The sequence below is a fragment of the Heterocephalus glaber genome, unplaced genomic scaffold, assembly GCF_053883595.1.
Source record: "Heterocephalus glaber isolate CG9 unplaced genomic scaffold, H.glaber_assembly_v1.0 deba00000546, whole genome shotgun sequence".
NCBI classification, from domain to species: domain Eukaryota; kingdom Metazoa; phylum Chordata; class Mammalia; order Rodentia; family Bathyergidae; genus Heterocephalus; species Heterocephalus glaber.
In genome coordinates, this window is record NW_028258147.1 from 38,182,597 (window position 1) to 38,206,221 (window position 23,625).

Sequence of the window (23,625 nt, forward strand, 5' to 3'; positions counted from 1 at the left end):
GGATGCAAGGATGGTTCAACATATACAAGTCAATCAATGTAATACACTGTATCAAAAGAGCCAAGGACAAAAACCATATGATCATCTCAATAGATGCAGAAAAAGCATCTGAAAAAAATCCAACATGCATTTATGATAAAAACCCTACAAAAATTGGAATAGACAGTCTCTACCTCAATCTGATAAGAGCCATCTATGAAAAACCAACAGCCAATATCATACTAAATGGTCAAAAACTGAAATTCTTCATACCAAAATCAGGAACAAGACAAGGATGTCCACTATCACCACTCTTGTTCAATATAGTCTTGGAAACACTAACCACGGCAATTAGACAAGAGAAAGAAATAAAAGGAATAAAGATAGAAAATGAAGTCAAATTGTCATTATTTGCAGATGACATGATACTCTATAGAAGAGCCCAAGAACTCCACCAAAAGTCTTCTAGACTTAATAACCAAATTCAGTAGAGTAGCTGGACACAAGGTCAACACACAAAAATCAATAGCCTTCCTCTACACAAACAACAGGCTCACTGAGAGAGAAATAGGGCAAACAATTCCCTTTACAATAGCATCCAAAAAACTGAAATATCTAGGAATCAACCTAACTAAAGTAATCAAAGACCTCTTCTCTCAAAACTATAGCACCCTGAAAAGAGAGATTGAAGACGATATCAGAAAATGGTAAGACATCCCTTGCTCCAGGGTAGGAAGAATCAAAATAGTGAAAATAGCCATACTTCCAAAACTGCTATATAGATTCAATGCAATCCCAATTGAAATCCCAGCAGCATACTTCACAGACCTTGAGAGAACAATCCAAAAATTCATTTGGAACAAGAAGAGACCCAGAATAGCAAAAGCAGTTCTAGGCAACAGAGGCATGGCAGGGGGTATCACAACCTCCAACTTTAAAGTATACTACAAGACTACTGTGATAAAAACAGCATGCCAACAGTACTGGCAAAGATACAGACCTGAGGACCAGTGGAACAGATTAGAAGATGCAGAAACAACTCCAGACACACTCAGCCACCTCATCTTCCACAAAGGACCCAAACACCCTCACTGGAGGAAAGATAGCCTCTTTAAACAATGGTGCTGGAAAAATTGGGTTTCAACTTGCCAAAGATTAAAACTAGATCTTTCACCATCCACTAAACTAAAATCGAAATGGATTAAAGATCTAAATACTAAAACAGAAACCCTGAACTGGCTAGAACAGAGGTTAGGTAGAACTCTTGAAGACATTGGTGCAGGAAAAGATTTCATGAACACAACCTCAATTGCCCATGAACTAGTATAATCAATCAACAAGTAGGATCTCTTCTTATTAAAAAGCTTCTACACAGGAAGAGAAACCACCAACAGTGTGAAAAGACAACCCACCATGTGGGAAAAAGTTTTCCACACCTGCTGTTCCTCAGACCAAGGTCTACTGTCTAGCATCTATAAAGAACTTAAAAAAATCAGACCTCCCAAATTTAAAGACCCAATCCAAAAATGGACATCTGAAATGAACAGATATTTCTCAGACAAAGAAGTAGAAATAGCAAATAAACATATGAAAAAATGTTCAACATCAGTGGTCATTGGAGAGATGCAAATGAAAACAATGCTGAGATTCCACCTCACCTCAGAAGAAATGGCTGCTATCATGAAATCAACTAATAACAAATGCTGGCGGGGATGTGGGGAAAGAGGAACCCTGCTCCACTGCTGATGGGAGTGTAGACTGCTGCAACCACTGTGGAAATCAGTATGGAGATACCTCAAAGAACTAGGAGTGGAAGTCCCATTTGACCCAGCTATTTCCTTGCTGGTTATCTTCCCAAAAGAATTAAAGGAATCATACCACAGTGATATATGTACACCCATGTTCACAGCAGCCCAATTTCTAATAGCTAAAGCTTGGAAGCAGCCCAACTGCCCATCAACTGGACACTGAATAAAGAAAATGTGGTTTTTTAATAAATGGAGTACTACTCAGCCATAAAAAATGAGAAATTAGAGACATGTGTAGCTAAATGGATGCACACTGAAGCAATACTCTTAAGTGAAATAAATAGGACACACATGTGTAAATGCCAAATTGTGTCTCTAGTGTGAGAAACTGAAAGTGTAAATAAGGACTAAAAGGTATAATAGATAATGTGAAATAGGAAGAAAAGGGGCAAAGGGGAAGAGGAAGTGAGGGGGTAGGAGAAAGAAAAGAAGGGAATGGAATTAACATGAGAAAATGGAAAAATGGAAACTAAGTCTTTGTAAATAGGGAGGGATGGAGGGGTTGAAGAGAGGGCAGGGGAAGGGGGAAAAATAAGAACCAAGAGAGATTATGTAGCGGTTCAGAATTCCAATGATGAATGTCATTATATTGTATATCTTAAATGTACCAATAAAATTAATTTTTAAAAATACATAGTTTTAATGTAAGATAGGCTTCCTCAAGACTGCATAAAGATTGATTTGTTCAACAAACTTCTGAGAATCTCCAAGCACTGGGGACTCTTTGGATTTATGGACAAGGTTGTGAAGAAGACTGACAATGTTCTGCTCCAGTAGATCTAATCTTCAAGTGAAGGAAGGCAGAAAGTGCAAAATTAAATAAAATGCTAGGTTAGGAAGGAAATACATTGCTCACACATTTTAAAATATCTGTAATGCTGTCACAAGTGGCTGGGGCAGGTGGTGGTCCTGGAAGGACCTCTCTGCCGGGTCCCTCCCAGGCAATAGCCTTAGGAGAGAGATAGGTTCTGCAGTGGGCAGAATAACAACCTTCAAGATGCACAGAATCTGTGAGCAGTCACCTTACTGGGCAAAAGGAGCCATCCAGATCTGATTCAAGTAAGGACTTGAAATGGGGGGCAACCCTGGATGATATGGGTATGCCAATCTAATACCGTGGATCCTCGTAAGAGGAAGGAAAGGGCCACATTTAGAGAAAGGGCTGTACAGCAGATCAGAGTGACAGGAAGCAAAGTGGATGAGGCAAGGAATGCAGCCAGCCTCCAAAAACTCAGAAGGCAAGGAGAGATCTCCCTAGAACCTCTAGAAGGAAAACTGTGCACCCAACACTTTCACCTGAGCCTTGTGAGACCTAGCTCATATCTCTGGGCCCTGGAATTGGAAAACAAATTTGTATGGTTTTACGCCACTGGTTTTCTAATAATGTGTTACAGCAACAACAGGAAACGAATACAGGGTCATTAGCACTGCCGCTGAACAGTTAAAAAAGCAGCTCTAATAAACAGATCATTTCACCACTATCCAATGTCACCTTCCTCCACAGCTTGGGTCAAGCTAAGGCATCCTGCGCAACAGGACTGATACACTCAAAGTCACAAGGATTGGACTCCAAACACGGGACTTCCAAGCTGGATCAGTACACTTTGCGTTCCTGCAACAAAATGTTTGACGCTGGGTAATGTACTTTAAAAAGATGTTTATGTGAGCCACAGTTCTGGTAGGTGCACATGCCAACCAGCCTGGCTCCAGCCTACTGGCAAAAGACCCCTGGTTGCACTACAACATTATAAAGAAGCAGGAAAGAAACCAGCTGTGTGCAGAGAAGACAAGTAGATGGTGGCATCACTTTACAACAACCCGCTCCCAAGAGCACTAATTTGGTCTTATATTAGCGGCTCCATAACCTAATCACTTTCACCTTCCACTAATCATCTCCTAAATCCCACCATCCCAACACTGCCTTGTTTCCAACACATGAACACTGGGGAGACACCCTCAAACTCCACACACCATAGCATCAGCCCAATCAAACACGAGCATGGTTTCCTTGCATCTTGTATAGTTTCTTTAACATTCAGGGACCTTCTCCATGTGTCCAGTTTATAAGAAAGTCAAGAAGAAGAAGTATGGTAGTTTTTCAGGTTATCTTGGGGAAATAACAAAAAAAAAGTAGAATTACACTGATTCTTGCTAAATTCATAATCCAACTTTTTATTCAATACCTTTAAAGTGAGCCAGGATGGTTCCAAAATGTTAATCTTAAAGCTTTCATTTTTAGTTGAAAGGGAAAGAAAATGTCTTGAGAAGAGAGAACTACTGTAACAGGAAGGTTTTTCTAGGGGGAATGGGGGTCAACACACATTCCCAAGGAAAAATTATAATGCTTATTCACTTGAAGCTACAGATTAAAAAGTACTAATGGCAGAGCTGGAAGTGTACTAAGAGGGTCAGCAAATGCTTAGGTTGCACAAGGCCTTGGGTTTAAAATCCATAGGGGAAAAAAAAGTGGTAACACCTCTCGAGGATATTTTGAAAATATAATTTTATAAAATTAATTTCTTCAAATTATTACATAAGATTTGTGATTCTTAAAACTATTAAACCAGTGGTGGCAAAACTATGGCACACGATTTTTATTTTTATTTTAAGACAAAAGATGTTAATGTATGAGTTGTTTTTTCTAAGCAAAAACCTCCATATTCAGGTTTAACTGCAGTGTTAACACTTTGTGATAAACTAGTAGGCTCTGGGCTGCAGTATAGGCCATCGTCTCTAGAAGGCTCACCATCACTGTACTAAATAAACATTTCAATACCATAAAATAATACTGAGAGAATCGCTAATGCTCATACAAAATAGAAAAACTGAGGCAAGCACAGGCAAAAGTCCTTCCCAAGGTCACAGAGCTGGGGTGGTGCAGGCATCCATCCTACCCACAGGCCAGCCTCTCTACCAGGCTTCAATGCCTCTCTCCATCCTTCAGCTTAGCATGTGCAGGTTTTACTGAGTTCTAGAGTAATTATTATAATAGGAACATCTTTAGCACCATCAAAATGTGCTAAATGACATTTTCAGAGGATATGAATGAAAAATCAAAACATGAAAAATAAGCTTTAGAACTATTTTCATCAGAAAAGTCAATATATGTTACCACATCTAACACATAGCACATATCCTAAGGCCAATTTGAGTACTACGTTAGAAATTGAGAATTATAGTTTAAAATATACATGGAGAGCCATTTTTTAAGGAAAAAAATGTCATAGATATAGTAGAATACAGCTGATATTTATAGACGCTGTGAAACAAAAGATGCAGGGCAAAATGCAAAAATATAAAATAACAACTCAGATGCCAAGAAAGTTTAATAAATCAATATAATCACATAAGGTTGATTTTAATTTCTAATTTCAAAACTGAATCCTAGAATTGTGGGACCAGAAGAACCTTATACAATCCCCAGATTGAGACCTGTTTAATATTCATGGCAACACCAGAAACTTCCATGTGAAGTTAATGTAACCCCATGCTCCTTGGGCGCATCGCTTCCTGGCAGCCTGTCTTCCTCATTAGCATCGATGACCCAAGGCCTCCTATACATCCCAGAGAGCAAATACAAACCATTTATCCAAGATCTCATTGGTAACCTTTTTTTTTTTTTAAAAGCAAAGTTGCCACTAAAACATTCATGATCAAATCAGAATTTTGACACAAGGAGACAGATAAGGTAGTCTGGGTTCTTAATTAAGTCCAATCTGAAAAATAAATGAATAATACCAATGGAGTAGGAGTAGTCAAATGGTATTATACAACATAATAATTATTAAAGTAATTAACATTATTTTAAAAAAGTGTTTAATGTATGTAACAGAATCTTCCCCTATATAGTTTCCTATATACTTTTGCCATTTGATTGCTTCAATTCAGTTTTAAGCAAAATACAAATGTAGTTTCTGGAAGCCTAATGTATTTTGAGTTTAATAAAAAAGAAAATATATCAATAGCAAGTACATGACCAAAAAGAAAATCTTCATAGCCTCACTCTGATTACCCTCTCACTTGAACTTCTGGCAAAAGAGCTAAAAGAGGTTAACACAGATTTGTTAAAATCACAATTCTTCATTCTAGAATTTGTTGCTAGCCACATCAACAAGATATTTTCCTGTGGCTAGACAGGGAAGATACAAGTCTAACCTCATGAAGCACTATCTTACAGTAGCATTTGTTAAAAGACAACTGTATCCAATAGGTCTATGCAATGTGTGAATTAGCAGCATGACACACGAGAACAGAAATTGTCCTTATCCACATTTCTATACCTAGGACTCTGTGTCTTCACTCTCCCTTTTCTGTCTGGTTAATTCAGTCACTCCCAGTTTTCAGGAGCTCTGTTTTTCTGCATCTAATTTACAATTACCTTTGACAAAACTATTCTTTACAAACCAAGAGAGATTATGTAAATGTGAAAATTTCCAATGATGAATGTCATTATACTGTATACCTAAAATGTACCAATGATTGGGCCAGGGATTTAGCTCAGTGGTTCTGGCACCTGCCGCACAAGCAACAAGGTCCTGAGTTCGATCCCTGTTACCGCCCCCCCCCCAAAAAATGTACCAATGATTAGAATGAATAGTCGATAATGTAAAATAGGAAGAAAAGGTCCAAAGGGGTAGGGAAAGTGGGAGGGGCAGGGGAAAGGAAAGAAGAGAAAGGAAAAATGATGAGAAATGGAAAAAATGGAAATAAAGTCTTTGTAAATAGGGAAGGGTGGAGGGCGTGAAAGGAGAGCTAGGAATGGGGAAAAAATAAGAACCAAGATGCATCATGTAAAGGTACAATTCCCAATGAGAAATGTAATTGTGTTGTATACCTACAATGTACCAATAAAAGAATTTAAGTAAAAACAAAAAAACCTATTCTTTACATCCAACCATCTGCATTATTATTACAAAAAATTAAAATAAAAAGAGTAGTACTTAGCTGTAGGACATCTGAAACTACAACAAAGCAAAAGCAGCTTTCAAAGAATGAACTTTAAAGAGCGAAGCTGAATTTCAATTTTGGGTCTTCTGTTTACAAGAAGAACAAACTGGGGCAAGTTGATGTTCCTGACCAGAAAGTTCTCATCTCTGAAAGAGTAAAAAGAATAATATACTTTGTAGAATAATAATATAATAATATACTTTGTAGGTTTGTTGTAACAAGTACATTAAAATCCATTAACCTTTATGATCATACTAGGCCTAAGTGATAAAAAGATAGGTTAAGACACAGTCTCTGAATCCAAGAAACATATAGCCAGAAAGGAAGCTCCTGAGCAAATCATTCCAAAATCAGCACAAGTCCAACATTAGGTACACATACAAGATACGGCAGCAGCCTTGACTGCTGCGGGGTTATCCAGGAATGGGTTGGTGCTCCTCAGACTGATGATGCAGGAAGAAATACACATGGCAAAAGGACCAGGAAGGCACAAAATCCAGAAACACACACAGGAAATTATGAGAAATATTAGATTCTGGAGGTAGAAAATGTAAGGCATCTATTGTGGAAGATCACTGGAGTGTTAGTAAAGACCTTTTGCACCAGTGGTTCTCCATTCTGCCTGCATGTGAGACTTGTTAGAAACCTTTAAAAAAAAAAAATACCCAAGCTGCAAATACAGACATTCTGGTTCACTTAGTCTGGAGTGGGTCCCAGGCATCGATGTCTTTTAAAGACCCATCCGTGAGATTGTAAGGTGTAGCCATATATTGAAAATCGCCATTCTAAACCAACCTAAAAACGGATTCTTTATCCTAAAAGAACTAGGACATGGAAGTAAAGGCTCGGTGCTAACAGATGTTCAATAAGCAATAGTGTCCATTCCTTGCCTTTACTATTTATGTCAAAATGTGTTTGAAACTTTTAAAGCTGATGATCTACTTGCTGAATTTCTACTTATTTCTTGCAAGTAAAATCTATGTTCTTTTGACAATTTACTGCCTAAATTTTCTTGTTGAGTTCAACTAAAATAAGTCTGGTTGTTTTTTCTATAGGAAAATGAACCTAAGACATTTCTACTGAACTACATCCCCAGACCTTTTTTATGCTTTTTAAATTAAGACACTGTTTAAGTAAGTTGCCCAGGCTGGCCTTGAACTTATGTTCCTCCTGTCTCAGCCTTCAAGAGTATTGAGATTACAGGCATGCATACCATGAGTGGCCAAAAATAAAAGAAGTTTTAAAGGTTTTTGTGGGGGGGAGCCAAAAAGAAGAAAAAAAAAATTCGATGGTGGTTTTGTGGCTTTCCCAGTTTAGTGAGGGCCAACACGTTTCTAAAAATGTCTCTACACGCATTTTGGCATCCTGTCACTATCTCCCACAGAGTAGAGTCTCAAGGTCCTTTTTTTCTCATCGCTTCTCGGCCTTTTGGCTAAGATCAAGTGTAGTATCAAGGTCCTTTTTTCTAAAAGGGAAGGAGAACCATATATTGGAATTCCCATGGTATTATTTTTTAAGAGCTACCCCCGTGAGTCTAAAGTGTGGCCAATTCCCATGGAATTCCCATCTAGCGGAAGTTGTTTTCCAACTCAAATTTCAATTCTTGTTACTGACTTTATTTAATGTGAAAGTTTTTATCCTTTGATGTAAACATCATCTATCGTTTGGGGATGTATTACCCAAGAACAAAGATCAGGTCATAGAGATCTCAGGAACCCAGAAAGCACTAGGTGAAGCCATACATACTACGAAAGATTAACCTTCCCTGGGTATGGGAAGCTCTTGAGCGGCATTCTCCAAAATTGCCAAATTTCACTTCTGAGGCATGGAAAGCCCTAGACCCCATGGCACCCTGGCTGCCGAGGTCCCTTCTCTCCAGGGGCCCTTGCACCAATGAGCCTGAAGTAGAGAAACTACGCCGATGCTGGCAGCAGCTTCCATCCTCTCATCTCCACTCAGGAAGTCAGGCAGCCTCATTACCTATTTATGCTTCAGCTCTCTTCTGATATATCAGTCCCTCCATCATCTTGGCCATTAACTGCCCATTACTAGGCCTTCAATTTAAGGCCTGAACAAGAAAATGCTTACTCACATATTCCTGAAAGTCAAACCAGACCTTTAAGATACTTAGCAGCCTGAGAGCAATACAATATATAGCTATATTAGGCTGTAATTAAATCTGAGTGTAAAAAACCCCAACATTCAAATGGAACAAAATCAGCAGACAAAATCCCTCAGATAAATCAGCCCTGGGAAACTGATATCCTTCCTGGGTACAGGAACCGCCTGGGAGAAATGAGACAACAGCTCTTCCCAGCTCACTCCTGCCTTGGTACTTGATTGAGAGCACAGTTAGAAAACTTTCCCTGCTTCATCGTGTTGCTGCCTTATATGAACTGAAAATAGTCCCAATTACAGAATGCTGTGGGAAAAACACTCAACATCTTCTGTTTACAGTGAAAAGAATATATAAGAACTGTTGCAGTGAATAATACAAGTAATGAAAGCTACATAAAGACAGGTAAAAAGAGCAAAGGAGGAAAAATGAGTAAGGGGTTAAGCTACTACATTTCAAATGAAAAGTATTCAGCTTACCTCTCAATCAGGCATTTTTAAAAGCAAACTTGGAAATAGGAATTGTCTCTGCCAGCTGGGTCACAATTTGCACAGAGGCAGCATCAGTCAAGTCCAAAGAATCAAACTAAGAATGGGAAGCTCTTCACATCAATAGTTACATCACTCAGTCCTCTTCCGTCGATGGATTTTTCTTTGCTTGCCTGACTTTATCATGCTCACAGATATTAAAGGTGCCTGTCCATTAAGGCTCATTGTCACTAAAGGCCATCTCCACTTGTGTACAAAAAGGAACATCAGAAACACTGCTAAACAAAATCCCAAGGACTGTGGCAAAAATATCCATCTTAATACCCTAGTCACCTTAATTGTCAGAATAATGAAAGGATAGAATGAAAATATATGTGGATATGTATGTGTGCACACGTGTGTGTGTGTGTGTGTGTGTGTGAGAGAGAGAGAGAGAGAGAGAGACAGACAACACCTAATCGGACTACCATCTTCAAGAAAACCATGCCTTAAAACAGTGGAATCTTTCAGTGTACCCATAGGTTAGAACACGGCAAGAAACAGAACAAAGAATGACATAAATCTTCTCCCCATTTTTTTCTCCTCTTAAATTCTTTTATTGGTACATTTTAGGTATACAATACATTTACATTCATCATTGGGAACTTGTACCTTTACATGATGTGTTTTGGTTCTTATTTTTTCCCCATTCCCCTGCCCTCCCTTCAACCCCTCCACCTCTCCCTATTTACAAAGGCTTTGTTTCTATATTTTTTTCCTCATATTTTTTCCTTTCCCTTCATTCCTTTCTCTCTTTTTTTTTCAGCTTAAATTCTTTTATTGGTACATTTTAGGTACACAAATTTACATTTATCATTGGATACTTGTACCTGTACATGATGCATCTTGGTTCTTATTTTTTCCCCATTCCCTGTCCTCCCTTCACCCCCTCCACCCTTCCCTATTTACACAGACTTTGTTTCCATTTTTTCCTTTTCTCATCATTTTTCCTTTCCCTTCTTTCCTTTCCCCTGCCCCTCCCACTTCCCCTACCCCTCTGGACCTTTTCTTCCTATTTCAAATTATCAATTATTCTTTTTAATCATTTTAATCCTTATTTACACTTTCTGTTTCTCACACCAGAGAAACTATTCAGTATTTACACATGAAAATACCATTTTTAAAGACAGATTTCCATTTCTTTAAAGATTTTTTTTTCATTTTTTTAAATAATATTTTTTCCATTTTTTTAAAGACAGATTTTACTTTATAGTTATGCTATAGTTCAGGTTGGCCTCAGGCTTGTGATCCTCCTGCCTCAGCCTCCCAAGTGCTGGGATGACAGGTATGTGCCACCACACTCAGCTGGAAATTTTTAATTGGTTTTCCATATACCATCAACTGGCATCTCCAAACTGCTTTTAAATATAACCTCTTGCCTTTAAATTACAGGATAATTAAAAGGATCCAGATCTCCATGATGTATACTCCAGAGAAAACGAATAGCCAATAAGAAAAAATCTGTTTTATATATATATGTAAATTATATATATATCTTTTATATATTTTTTAGGTATTTATACATATTCTATATATTTGTATATTCATTTTTATGTTTTTATATATATCCTTATATATAGTCTTTCTAGGATTCTTAAAACATCTGAATCTAAAATGATTACTCTTTCAAACATGTAACAAGGGAAAAAACTTAAGTAGCAAAAAAATGAAATTATCTGTTTGATAAAGGTAATCAATGAGACTCAGGAGCCTAATTTTACTTACCTTTCTATATGTTGGAGCTAGTCACTATTAGCCCCTGCCATAAAAACAACAAGCTTGTCACCTACCTGATCCTTACCACTTTCATTAGAAAAGTGAAATGCCTGTTTAATACAGAGATTCTAAAACATCTCTGAAAGCAGGAAATCCTAAGAAATGCTATTAGGAAACATAGCAAAACTCCCCAAGTCACTCTATTCACTGTTCAAGTTATGTGTGCAGACCTGTGCACATATTACGGCAAGGAAAGCTTGTAACCAGTGTACCTGAAAGAGAATTACAATTTGTAACAAGCAAAGTTTGTAGTCTGATGAGCTCCACCGAAGAACTACCATCAAAAGGAATAACTGCTGCTCTAAATGAAGGAAAGAGGATATGAGATTCTCATGGAGAGTCTTCCAGAACTAAGATATGGGAACAGCGTCAGTGATATAAAGTCAGAATCACACACAGACCTCCTCTTAGTTTTGAAATACATCTTAATTCAAGGGGGAATAAAGCCATAATCTTGAAGATCTCTAACTAGCATTATGATCTCATGTTTGCATAGAGCACAGTAATAAAACTGTTACTCTCACTATTCTTTTCTTCACTTCCATGAACTCCACTCTTAACAGAAACAAGTTAAAGGTGGGTGGAACACAACTCCCACAGGGTTAAGAGAAAGGAGAAATAAAATCTTGAGGAGCCACTGCCACCTAGGAGCCACCAGCTAGACTAGAACCAGTCGTTTCCTTTTACTTTCTTTTTTGGTTTTTGAAGGCTTTTTAAGTGTTTATTCAAACTATAAAACTATAGCCTTGATATTTTATTGGGTGAAATATAGGAGCAAATATTTTAAATTTTTATTTATTTTTTATTTAAAGGGATGAAAAGGGAATTAAGATATATTATATATATATACCAATTCCCCTCAAGGAATGTAAATGCTATGTACTACAAACATGTACTAATAAAACAAAAGAGCTGTTCATTTTTTCCCTCTGCTGAGATGCTCGGCCTTAACAAAACTGCATGTGCACAGGGCTGGGTTATTGCTCTGTGTCTGTGCTACGTGACCCAGGTCTCTATGCTATTGATGGACTTTCACAGAAACCAAGGAAACTAAACTCTCTAGTTCTTGTCTCTACTGGGGGCAAATTAGGGCAGTTTGATGAGGGCTCCAAGTATGTGACAAGCAGAGTTAAAGGAAGGATTCCTACAAGGCATCTGAGTTCTCTTTCAAAGGAAAAAGCAAGGTCATTCATTCTGGGTTTTATGATATTTTTTACTTGCTCTGGGGCAAATGAATACTTTAAAATACCAGGGAGGTCACTTTTCACTTAATTTATGAAATGATCCCGGAGGAGCACTTCTCTGTCTGCAGGCAGTCCCTCTGAACCTCCTGCACTGGGCTCTGGGAAGCGCTCCCGGCACAGGTTCCTGACACAGAGTCCTCAGACTGGCATCTTCAGCACACTGTCACCACACCATCCTACCTGCCCTGTCCCGGCTTCTCAGAGTAATCTACCACCCCCACTGCCAAACCTGACCCCCGCTCCCGTGTACACAGGACTCCATGAGAACCACATTTGATCTGGAAACAAGGTCTCTGCCAAAGATTCTACTCTCAGGAAAGATGTCATACCAGTGAACCTCTTAGAGACAAGGGCCCAAACTGCAACCCAAATCTCATTTCTTTATAGCAAAGTGCCAACGCTGCAATTAAACCTGAAACTGAGGTTTTAGCTTGGAAAAAACAACTTATATATTAACATCTTATGTCTTCATAGAAAAACAGATAACATGTGTGCCACAGGTTCCCCACCACCATGTTATAAGCTGATTAATCTCAACTGTAAACTGGACTGGCTTGAGAGATGCTTAAATTAGCATACTTTTGGGGTGTGTCTAGGTGGGTCAAGGGCGTATGACCTTGGAAGCTATGTCTGATCCCTGGCCACTTGCTTTCTTGCTCTTCTTTCCCTGCTCTCTGCTTCCTCTGCCAAGAGGTGAGCAGCTTTTTCTGCCAGGCCCTCCTTCCTCGGAGCCAGCCAACCTCAGAGTGAAACCATGAGCCAAAATAAATCTTCCTTTAAGTTGTGTGTGTCAGGAATTTTGTCCCAGCAATAGAAAGCTCACTAACACATGTTATGATTGTATAGGGCAATAATATAATGCAGAGCTAAACTGTCTTGTTCAAAAGAGTTTCTTGTCTGTTTTAAAACTGTGAACAGTTTGCCACATGAGCAGCAAAAGTCCAAGAGTGGCACAGGGCTGTGGTCACAGCACTCTAGGAGGCTGAGGCAGAAAGATTACAAATTAAACCCCAGCCTGGGCAATTTAGAGAAGTCCTGTCTCAAAATAAAAAGTGCTGAAAATGTAGCTCAGCAAAAAGACCTGGGATTCATCCTCAGTACCAGGTATGTTCAAACAGAACTGCATGTGATGATCAGAAATCAGAATTGTCCTTGCTGCCTTTGTGACTTCCAAATGACAGTCCTTCTAGCCCTCCCCTTTTGAGGTCCAGACCTTTCAGCTACACCACTGTCTACTCTCAAGCTATACTTACTCCATCTGTGTCCCTGATGCTTGGAACAGAGTTCGTGCTCACTAAGGGATTCAAACCAATTCTGACAACTGTTCCTGATGGTAACATGGAGAAAAGTTACCTTGCAAGTTGTTGGAAGCACTACTGCTGTCACAGAACGCAAGCCCTATTGGCACATGCTTCCTACTGATCCTCCTGGGACACTTCTAATTTGTGCTCCTATGTTAATTCTACTGACTCAGCAGTGATTGGTGAGTTTAGTCATCATTTTGTGGTACAGGACTTGAAACACTCTCTGTGGGGCAGAGGAAGGCAAACGAAACTTGCGAGGAAACAAACATCTACTCAAAACTATTTTGAAAAGTGATTGTTGAGCTTATCCTATACGTTCGTGAAAGTTTCTCAATTTCAATTTGTAGACTTCTATGCTGAATCATCTTATTTCCCCTTAGTGAACCAAACTGCCTTAATATAATTTAGGCCTATCTCCTCCATTTGTGAAATAGGGTATGTTCAGAGATAGCTTGAAAGCATGCCTCTCATTTCTTTTTTTTTTTTTTCCTTTTTTTTTTTCTGAGACAGGGTCTTGCTATGTGTAGTTGAGGCTGGCCTTGAACTCACTATGTGGCCCAGGCTGGCCTTGAACTCCCAGTGAGTCTCCTGCCTCAGCCTCCCAAGCGCTGGGAACAGAAGGCATGTGCCAGCACATCCACTGGCCATCTCTTAGGCACAGTAGAAAGAATTAACTACTTTGTATGGTTAGCATTAAAAATACTTATAAAACACACAAAAAGAGTAATCTATAAGCATGCATGTATTAAACATAAAACAGAAATACATCTGAGATGATGAAAGTAACACTGTCTTTCCTGGAAGAACCCAAATGCATTATACTGCAAGACTGTGGGAAGAGGGAAAAGATCAATTAAATTCAGACACCACAGTGAAAATCTGTAATTGGTAAAATAATCAAGTATTTTGAGAGTACAGGATGAAACAGAATATACTGCCATGGATATGGACAGCTCCAAATATTCCACCTCAGTCCAGTTTCCAGGGTGACCTCCATCACCAGTGCTCTTTGGAGCAGTTTCTTGTCACTTGTACTTGACAGATGCACTCTGTCTGGCCTTGGGTTTTCACATAGTTATTCTCTCCTCCCAGAATGCTCTTCCTCAATACAGGAACTGCATGGCTTATTCCCCACCTCCTTCAGGGCTTTTCTTGGTGTGACCTTCTCAGAGGCTACATGCCCATCCTATTAAAATCATGACTTAAGGGCTAAGGGTATATACTTCAGTGGTAGAGTACTTGCCCAGCACACACAAGTCCCTGTGTTCAATTTCCAATACCACAAAAAGAAGAAAAAAACCCTACAACCTGTGAAGCAGGACTTCAAAGAACACACGTTTTTCTTAGCCTTGAGCAGCTACCCTTCCCCAGCTGTAACTCCTTGTTCTGATACAGATAAAATTGGCAACTATGACCTGTAAACAAAGTTCATGATACTCTGTTCTCACAAGAGTCACAGCCTCTGTCTCCTCAAGGCTAAATTATTAATTGCTTTTAATTACTTTTTCTATAACGTCACTTGCCCCCCCCCATTTCACATCACTAAAAAGACAAATCCTTCAACCAGATGTGTAAAACTATAACTTTTCCTTTGTACTGGGCTCAGCCTTTAGATATTAGTCTGTTGAGTCAGTCAGTGATCATCTAAAACCTAGAATAAAATCCTCCTGTTTCCCAGTGGTCTCTCCTGTCTCTTAAAATACTGCAACACCTGTGCCCTCATCCTCTCCTATACTTCTAATCACCATTATCATGCTGCATTTCTTTATTTTACATAGTACTTACTAACTGCTAACATACAGTATAATCTATCATCTACTATGTATGTTTCCCTTGTCTACCAGAACATGGACCCTAGAAGAAAGAAAATTGGGGATTTTTATTCAATGATGTATTCCAAGAGCCCAGAACAGTGCTGACCACATAGCAAGTCCTCAATATACGTTCATGCAGTGGACTAAAGGGATGTCAGCACACAAACTAAATCAAAAGAAATAATTATCTCTCATACACACACACACACACACACACACACACACACACACACACACTGCATTAGTGTTGACCAAAATAGTTACTGAGCCTTAACCTGAAATATAAAAGAACCATTGAAAAAATTTTAATTGCAGAGCTGGAAAATTTCAACTTCGTAAGAAAAGGAACAAGAATCAAAGTCTATTAAATATTTGCCAATCCCCTCAGTTTTCCCATTATTCAAAGATAGGACGACCAAAAGAGAGACCAAGAATCTCTAGTTCTTAGAAAACACACTGCAGAGAACACAAGCTATAAAAAGGCATAATGAATGGCTCAGACATAACCAAAGTCCCCAACTGCACAAGTCCAGAAGGTGCAGAGGAAAGGGGAAAGGGTAGCTGTTTCCTTCGCTAAGTGAAATGGGACCCGATGACCTTATGAAGATGAGCTGTAACACACACACACACACACACTCTACCAGCAGCACAAACAATACTATCTGCACTTGGAGCTGTTTTCTTTGTGAACATGTTCTGCTGTGAACATATGACGTGAAAATGAAGGCATACGGACTTCTCTGACCTAATTATTTCTTGAGAAAAGAAATAACACAAACAACCAACTTTGGAATAACAGATTTTGGAAAGAATGTTTGTTGAGAGCTGTTGGAAATTCAGGAACACATGGTTGATTGATTAAGTGTTAAAATATTTATTAAATACAGCAATCCACTGTAAGAAAATGGAAGTTCTTCCACGTAACTGCAGGCTACAGCTCTTGCTGGGCTGAGAAATGGGTTATTAGGAAGCTGCCTATGCGGCAGGATGGTTGCAGACCCAGGGTAAGTCAGAGAAACCATGTCTCAAAATAAAAATTAAAAACTAAAAAAGGCTAGTGGGAGAGTGCTTGCCCTGCACTGCAAGTCCCTAAATTCAATGGGGTGGGGGTGGGGGGCAGAATAAAGGGATTTAAGATCACAAATCTTTTACAATGGAAACAAATACAACTACAGTAATAAAAAAACCAAATATACTACAATAATAAAAAACCTATTAAAAGCTTTATTAAAAACCACTAGACTGCAGTGAATTTTTATGGTTATGCATTTGTATCTCACAAAGGCTGCTATTGAAAATTATATTAAAATCCAGTATTGTTGAGATAAATACATTTCAAATGCAAAGCAATCTTGTTTTTCACAGAAGAGGAAAGGGTTCTGAAATCACTTTTGCATACCATGACCAAGATTTTTAAGAAAATGAAATAGAAAATAAAATGAAAGTATTCTACTGCATGAAATAAGAATAAGTATTGTCCATTAACATGCATTTTGATCTTTGGTGTGTATGCCTTTCCACACACCCATACAAAAACTTATACACAAATGTTCATAGCAGCTTTAAAGTGGCCAAAGAATGGAAAAAACCCAGGTGTCCATCAAGAGAAATGACTAAATAATGGAATACTATACATTAATAAAAAGGAACAAAGTACTGATATAAACTACAATATGGATGAAACTTTAAAACATTATGCTAGGTGAGAGAAGATAATTACAAAAGTCCAGATAGTGTATAATTCCACTTATATGAAATGTCCGGAATAGGCAAATTCATTGTGACAGAAAGGAGTTAGCAGTTGCCAATGGCTAGGAGAGAATCAGGGGAAAGTAATATAGGATTTCTTCCTGAGGTAATTTTGGAGTGGGAAGGTACGTGGTCGTACTGAGGGCTGATCCCAGAGGCACTTTGCCAGAGTGACACTCCCAGTCCTTTCCATTTATTTATTTTTATTTTGAGACAGGGTCATGCTAAGTTTTACTGGCTGGGCTTGAACTTGTGATCCTCCTGCCTCAGCCTCCTGAGATTACAGGCATGCACCATCATTTTAAAATATTTTAAAATTGTGACAATGGAAGCACAACTCTCTGAATACACTAAAAACTTTCAACTGAAGATTTTTTAAATGGATGAATTCTATGATATGTGAATTATATCTCTATTATATAAAGCTGTTATGAAAATATGTATAAGGAAAATATGAATTATTTTGTTCTGCGATTACACTGGGTCAGCTGAAGTCACGAAAACTGGGAAGACTGAATTACTGTGGGACAGCTGCTTGCTACTCAAATTTTGCTGGGGCCATGCTTTCTCTTTCCATCTTAAACCTGGTTTCAGATCCTTTCCTGACATAGAGATATAAATGCTTGAAACTACTTATACTGAAGTAACTATTTTCTACTAGTGTTTTTTTCAGATTTAAATTAGCATGTACAGATCTCTAAAAGCGCAGAGATTTTGTGGAGTACCATATAGGTAAACTCCTGAGAAACTTTTAAAATTATGAAATATTTTATATTATCTTATGCTATTAATATTACAAGTAGATCACACAGTACAAAATTATGTAAATATTTTATGATATATTTATCTTAGAAATATTACTCTAATTAACATATATGATTAATTCCTATTAAATCATACAAATATTTTATATGAATGTTTTAGTCCATAAAAGGAGGGTAAAAATCAGTAAAATTATTAATGAAGAATTATCTGGGGCTAGGGCCGGGGATTTAGCTCAGTGGCGCCACGCCTGCCTCACAAACATAAGGTCCTGAGTTCAATCCGCAGTACCAAAGAAAAAAGAATTATCTGGGGCTATACTGCAAGGAAAAAAATAAAAGAAGATGCCCTTAGTTTAAAAATCACAGTGTTAAAAACTAAAGAATAAATCTGAGGGACACCCTGGGCTGAACATGTCACATGAATTCAGATCCATCAAGAACGCTGTGCTGCTCTTAGAAGGGGCATATCATGGTCTTTAAAAATGCAGCTTCGGGCAGCAAATGGCAAAGTCTGGTGAATAAAGTCACACGCTGAAGTTAAATAGCTTGGATTTATTTTTGCTGGGAGAGACAGGGCTATATGCTGACATGAACGATTCTGTCAGAGTGATGAACGTGATGGGGCATCAGACAGTCATGCTCCGAGGCCCTGCCACTGGCTCTGGCCTCCTCTCTCTTCTTCCTCAAATCCCACACAAGATGGACAACTAGTTCAGCTCAAGCACCCTCACATGGGGATTCCAGGGACCCTGGGACACTGAACACAGGGTGGCTCTGCTGGGCCCACAGAAACATATGTGAGGAAGAGGAAAAAAGTTCAGAAATCAGGGATAAATGTGGAAGGAGCATCATCTTCCTCTCTGCCCCATCCCAACAAAAGCTTTGAATATTCCATTGAAAAATAAACACTGTAACTATGGGAAATATCTCAAAAGTACATATAATTAATAACATAAATGGTCACAGAACTTTTTTTCTGCCTCCTTGAGACAGAAAATTGAAACAAAACAGGGCATAAATATTCACTAAGTACCCACTGTGGGTCAAGGCAGTGTTAAGCAGCGAACAAACAATGGTGATATGAATGACCAAGCTTGAGCCTGTGTCTCAGGAAAACTGTCTAACACTCAAGTCATCCGTACCCAAGTCCCTCTCCTAACACACAAAAGCATGCACAATCTTAACCCAACCCTATGAGGTGCATTTTAGTTTTAGTATACCTTTATAAAGGTGCCTTGTGACTCCTTGACACTGAACATGAATCCTGCACCAATCCCTCACTGTGGAAGACCCAGAGTGAAATGTTCAGCACGTGACTAGGGTGGGCTGAGCACCTAACTCAAAGTTTAAATCCAGGGATTATAAACAACAAGAACTAGGAAAATGATTTTAGGAAGGAGGTGATTCCAACAGAGAAGAGCAGAATGGGCACTTCAATCCATATCCAATGAAGAGAATGAATGGGGTGTGATTCAAGCAGAGTCAAGGAAAAAACAAACAGAAAGAAGAAAAATCATACAAAATACAATTTAAAGTAAGTAGTAAAATGGAAACCTTTTTGAACTATAGCATTTTCCAAATCCCAAAATAAGTTAAATCCAGCAATGTGCAACAGGGATATTTCCCCACACTGAATGTAAATAACCTTCCAGAGACTTGTTTTTACTTTAGTTGCTAAGAGAAAAAGAGACACTTGACAAAAATAGAGTTGGGGGAAAATATAAAGTAAACCAAAGGTCATAGGAGATGAGAAGCTACGTTCACAGGAAAACAATAAATAAAAAGGGACTACAGGAGAATGATGAGTCTCACTGAGGTGTGAAGAGAGAGGTGAAGAGAAAGAAAAAAATAATTAACTAGGGAAACAATGTAAATAATGAGAGGACCATAGAACAGGTCCAATAAGTTATAGTATCAACAATTTCATCCCTCCACAGCCCACTCTTGGGCACTCGCTTTGTACAAGCTGGTGCTATACTCAAGGATGGAAAGAAAGAAAAATCAAGAGGAGGGTCCAATACCTAATTCCATGTTTTCTGTGCAACTGAAGTAATTTTAACACCATCACTCTACAGCTACAAACTTCAAGATTTTGTAATCAAATACTTAATTCATAAAGCAGTGATCTCAAGTAAATTCCATATTAAATTGGTTAAGTTATAAATTAACTGTATTTTTACTCTATTAACTATGAGAGAACACTGTCTATGCAAGATCATTAAGAGCATGCTAAAGTTATCTCAGAAATTAAATGAAATGAGAATTCGTACTATCTCAGCACTGGTATTTTTCCTCTTTTTCACCCTTTGGCATGTTGAAGTTCAACAATTGCTGTGATTCGTGGTTTAAAATAATCTTACCTCTAGTCACTTACCCAGCCAAAAATGGCCCCTGGTGATAGCAATGAAGACATCTTGAATTTCTCCTACCTTCTTACCAATTAATATATGTCCAAGTAAAAAGGCGCTTTTAGGATGAAATAAGTTAGAAATAAAGGAATATTCTCTTCACAGATAAACCAGTCATACAGGATCTTAAATGAGTAATTATTTTCAGTCCTGGATCAAAGTTTCATCATCTTCAGTGATGTTTAAGTTTCTGTCAAAGTCAATAAATACTTCCTAACAAACAATGGATTAATTATTCAACATCTTGTAAACTCAAAAATACATCAACACTGCTAAAGTTGTCCTGGAAAGCACATAGAAATACTTCTAACTACTGCTAAGCTTGAAAATAACTCACGATCTACAGCAAAGACCGACATTAAAGTTATCTAACTCAATAACTATAAATTTTCTGAGTTCTAATTTATATACTTCATTCATTAAAGTATATTTATTTAACAAGTGCCACATACCATTCAAATTGAGCCTCTTATTCAGTTTATATAAACTGTGATTTTTTAGAGAATCAAACACTCCTGCATAAGTTGAGAAATCACCCTTTCACTAGGTCCTATCTTCTGACCTTGGAAAGACATAGTAGTCTTCTGGCCTATGCAATGGAGAGAAAAGTGGGACCTCCTAGAGCTGTCTCCCACAAGTCTGCAGACCTTTAAAAAGACCAACCAATAAGAGGAAAAGGAAGGGAGAGTAAGAAAAGGAAGGAATGGGGGGAAATCAAGGAGGAAGGAAGGAAGAGGTGAACTATGACAGACGAAAAGAGGAATGAAGGAGGAGAACAGAAGAAAACAGGAGGAGAAAGAGTTGTACTTCTGAACCAAACACTTAAAAATCATGGGGGAATAAAAACAAGCCCGGAGATCATCATTGCAAGTCTGGCTAAACACATGCTTCCTTTTAAAAACCTTACGACCTGGATCCTAGATTGCTGATATTAAAAACTCAGAAAGTGCCTCAGATCCCTTTAGGCAGCCCTCTCTCCAGCTGAGCCAAGAGGACCCTGGACAGACCCAGTATAGTGGATTCAGTATCTTTCTTCTACAAGTGATCTGTGACTTCTTTGAAGCTCCCCCTCCATTAGCCAAAGCCTACCCCACTCATGTTCTGACAACCCAGGGTCACTCTTCAAACAATGTCTCCCCTTCTTTCCAGCCTAACCTAAATTAGTATTACCAGTCTTTGCATACCTTTCACTGCCACATATGCCTGCTGAGAATCTACAGCTGTGTTCCTGGGTAGAACCTTGCCAGGATATTCTAAATGCCTTTAAAACCCACTTAAGAATTCAGGGAAATCTACAGAACCACATTCTGTCAGGTAGCAGCTCTTCCTGCAGCATCTTACTGTTTAATACAAGAAAAGAGGAAAGAAAAGTCCCCTAGGGAAAAGCTTGAGCTATGTTATGGCTTGTATCTAGATGTCCTCCAAAGCCTCAAGTACTCAGGGGTAGAGCTTTTTGGAGGTGGCTGGATCTAGGGTACATGAACATGGATTACACATATGATAACTAAATCAGTCCACTAACTGGTTTAGCATAGTTCTGGGTGTGGATAATGGGAAGGCCCACCCTGGGTGTGGGTGGTACCAACCAATAGGCCTGTAGCCTGAAGGGGACCAAAGGGAAAGGAAGGCTCACTGCTTGCTGCTTCCTGCGTGCCACACCATGAACTGTTTCTCCTCTGTGATGCCCCTCTGCCATGCCATCCTGCCTTGGAGCCAGCCAACTATGGACTGAAACCTCTAAAAATGTGAGCTAAATAAACCTTTCTTCCTTTAACTTGTGGGTGTCGGGTATTTTGTCCCAGCAATGAGAAACTAAGACAAGCTAGGATGGGAAATAGCAGTTTATGTGTACCAGTCTGGCCTCGACACTCTAATCTCAGTAGTGGAAGAAAGGGTGTCATTTCTCCAGAATAAGCCTACTTAGAAGGAAAAAAAAAATCTGACTAGAAATTGACAAACTAGAGGTAAATGGAAATAAGGAGGTAAAGGCTAGAAACATGAGGCAATAGTATTCAGAGTAAGAGTTGTAACAAAACCATCATCCAGAAGTTCTGCCTCAGTGGAACATTTCAAAATCACTTACAAAACAAGAGCTCTGGAAGTCTAACTCCAGGAAAATATCAATCAATTTCTCATCTTCACAAAACAATCTAATGATCTTTACTGGGAACAAAAAAAATGCAACAAAAGGGCAACTATTGCTAAATGCTAAAATCCCCAAGTACAAAATTAATTTTTAGAAAGGAAAAGAAGTCTTCATTTACCCTTGCTGATGTACATGATTTTGAAAATAACTTTAATACAAACATTGAACAGTTTTGGCTAAAGAAATTCTATATTCCTTCTTTTTTCCAGTTAGATCTGCTGATTTTTCTGGATCAAGGCACAGCATTTTTGTTTTATTTTCAAAATCAAGTTATATATAATAACTTGTACTGGGTAAAACAAAATAGATTTCTATCTTAAAAGGAACTCAAATGATGACATCAGAAGCAAAGGTAGATAGAAGTCTAAATCTGAAATCATCTTTTATAGGAGGTATTTATATTTTTTTAAATACAGCATGTTGGCAGGGGATGTAACTCAAGAGGTAGAACACTTGCTTGGCACGTAAGAGGCCCTGAGTTAGATCCCAGCACCAAAAAAAAAAAAAGAATCCTAATAAATGATAGCCATTAACTATTTACAAAAAAAAAAAAAAGGAGTTGTGCATGCAGGCATGGTGGCATGGTGGCACATGCCTACAATCTCAGCACTCGGTTGAGGCTGGAGAGCAACAAGAGTTCAAAGCGAGAACTACATAGCAAGACCCTGTCTCAAAAAACAAAATAAAAAACCAAAACAACAAAAAACAAAACTGATTTTTCAACTCTTTTTCCTAACATTTTCTTTTCTTTTTTTTTTTTTGGTACCAGGGATCGAACTCGGGTCCTTGCGCTTGTACAGCAGGCAGCAAAACCACTGAGCTAAATCCCCAGCCCCATAACATTTTCTTTATAGTGCTTTTATTATCAAAGTAAATACATCCAAGTAGATCATCACAGAAGTTATCACTTTGGGGGGGGGGGGGCTTTGGTGGTATTTTATTATTTTTTTTAATTTTTATTTTATTAGTACATTTTAGGTATACAATATAATGACATTCATCATTGGAAATTTGCACCTTTACATAATCTCTCTTGATTCTTA

At 38.3% G+C, this 23,625-nt stretch overlaps 1 protein-coding gene and 1 pseudogene across 16 annotated transcripts in view; one reads left to right on the forward strand and one right to left on the reverse strand.

Annotated features, from left to right (window-relative positions):
* Adam22 (ADAM metallopeptidase domain 22) overlaps positions 1-23,625 on the reverse strand; it is a 249,300-nt gene that overhangs the window by 219,979 nt on the left and 5,696 nt on the right. The gene's annotated exons all lie outside the window — the stretch shown is intronic.
* Positions 8,147-8,263, forward strand: LOC147829685 (U2 spliceosomal RNA; annotated as a pseudogene).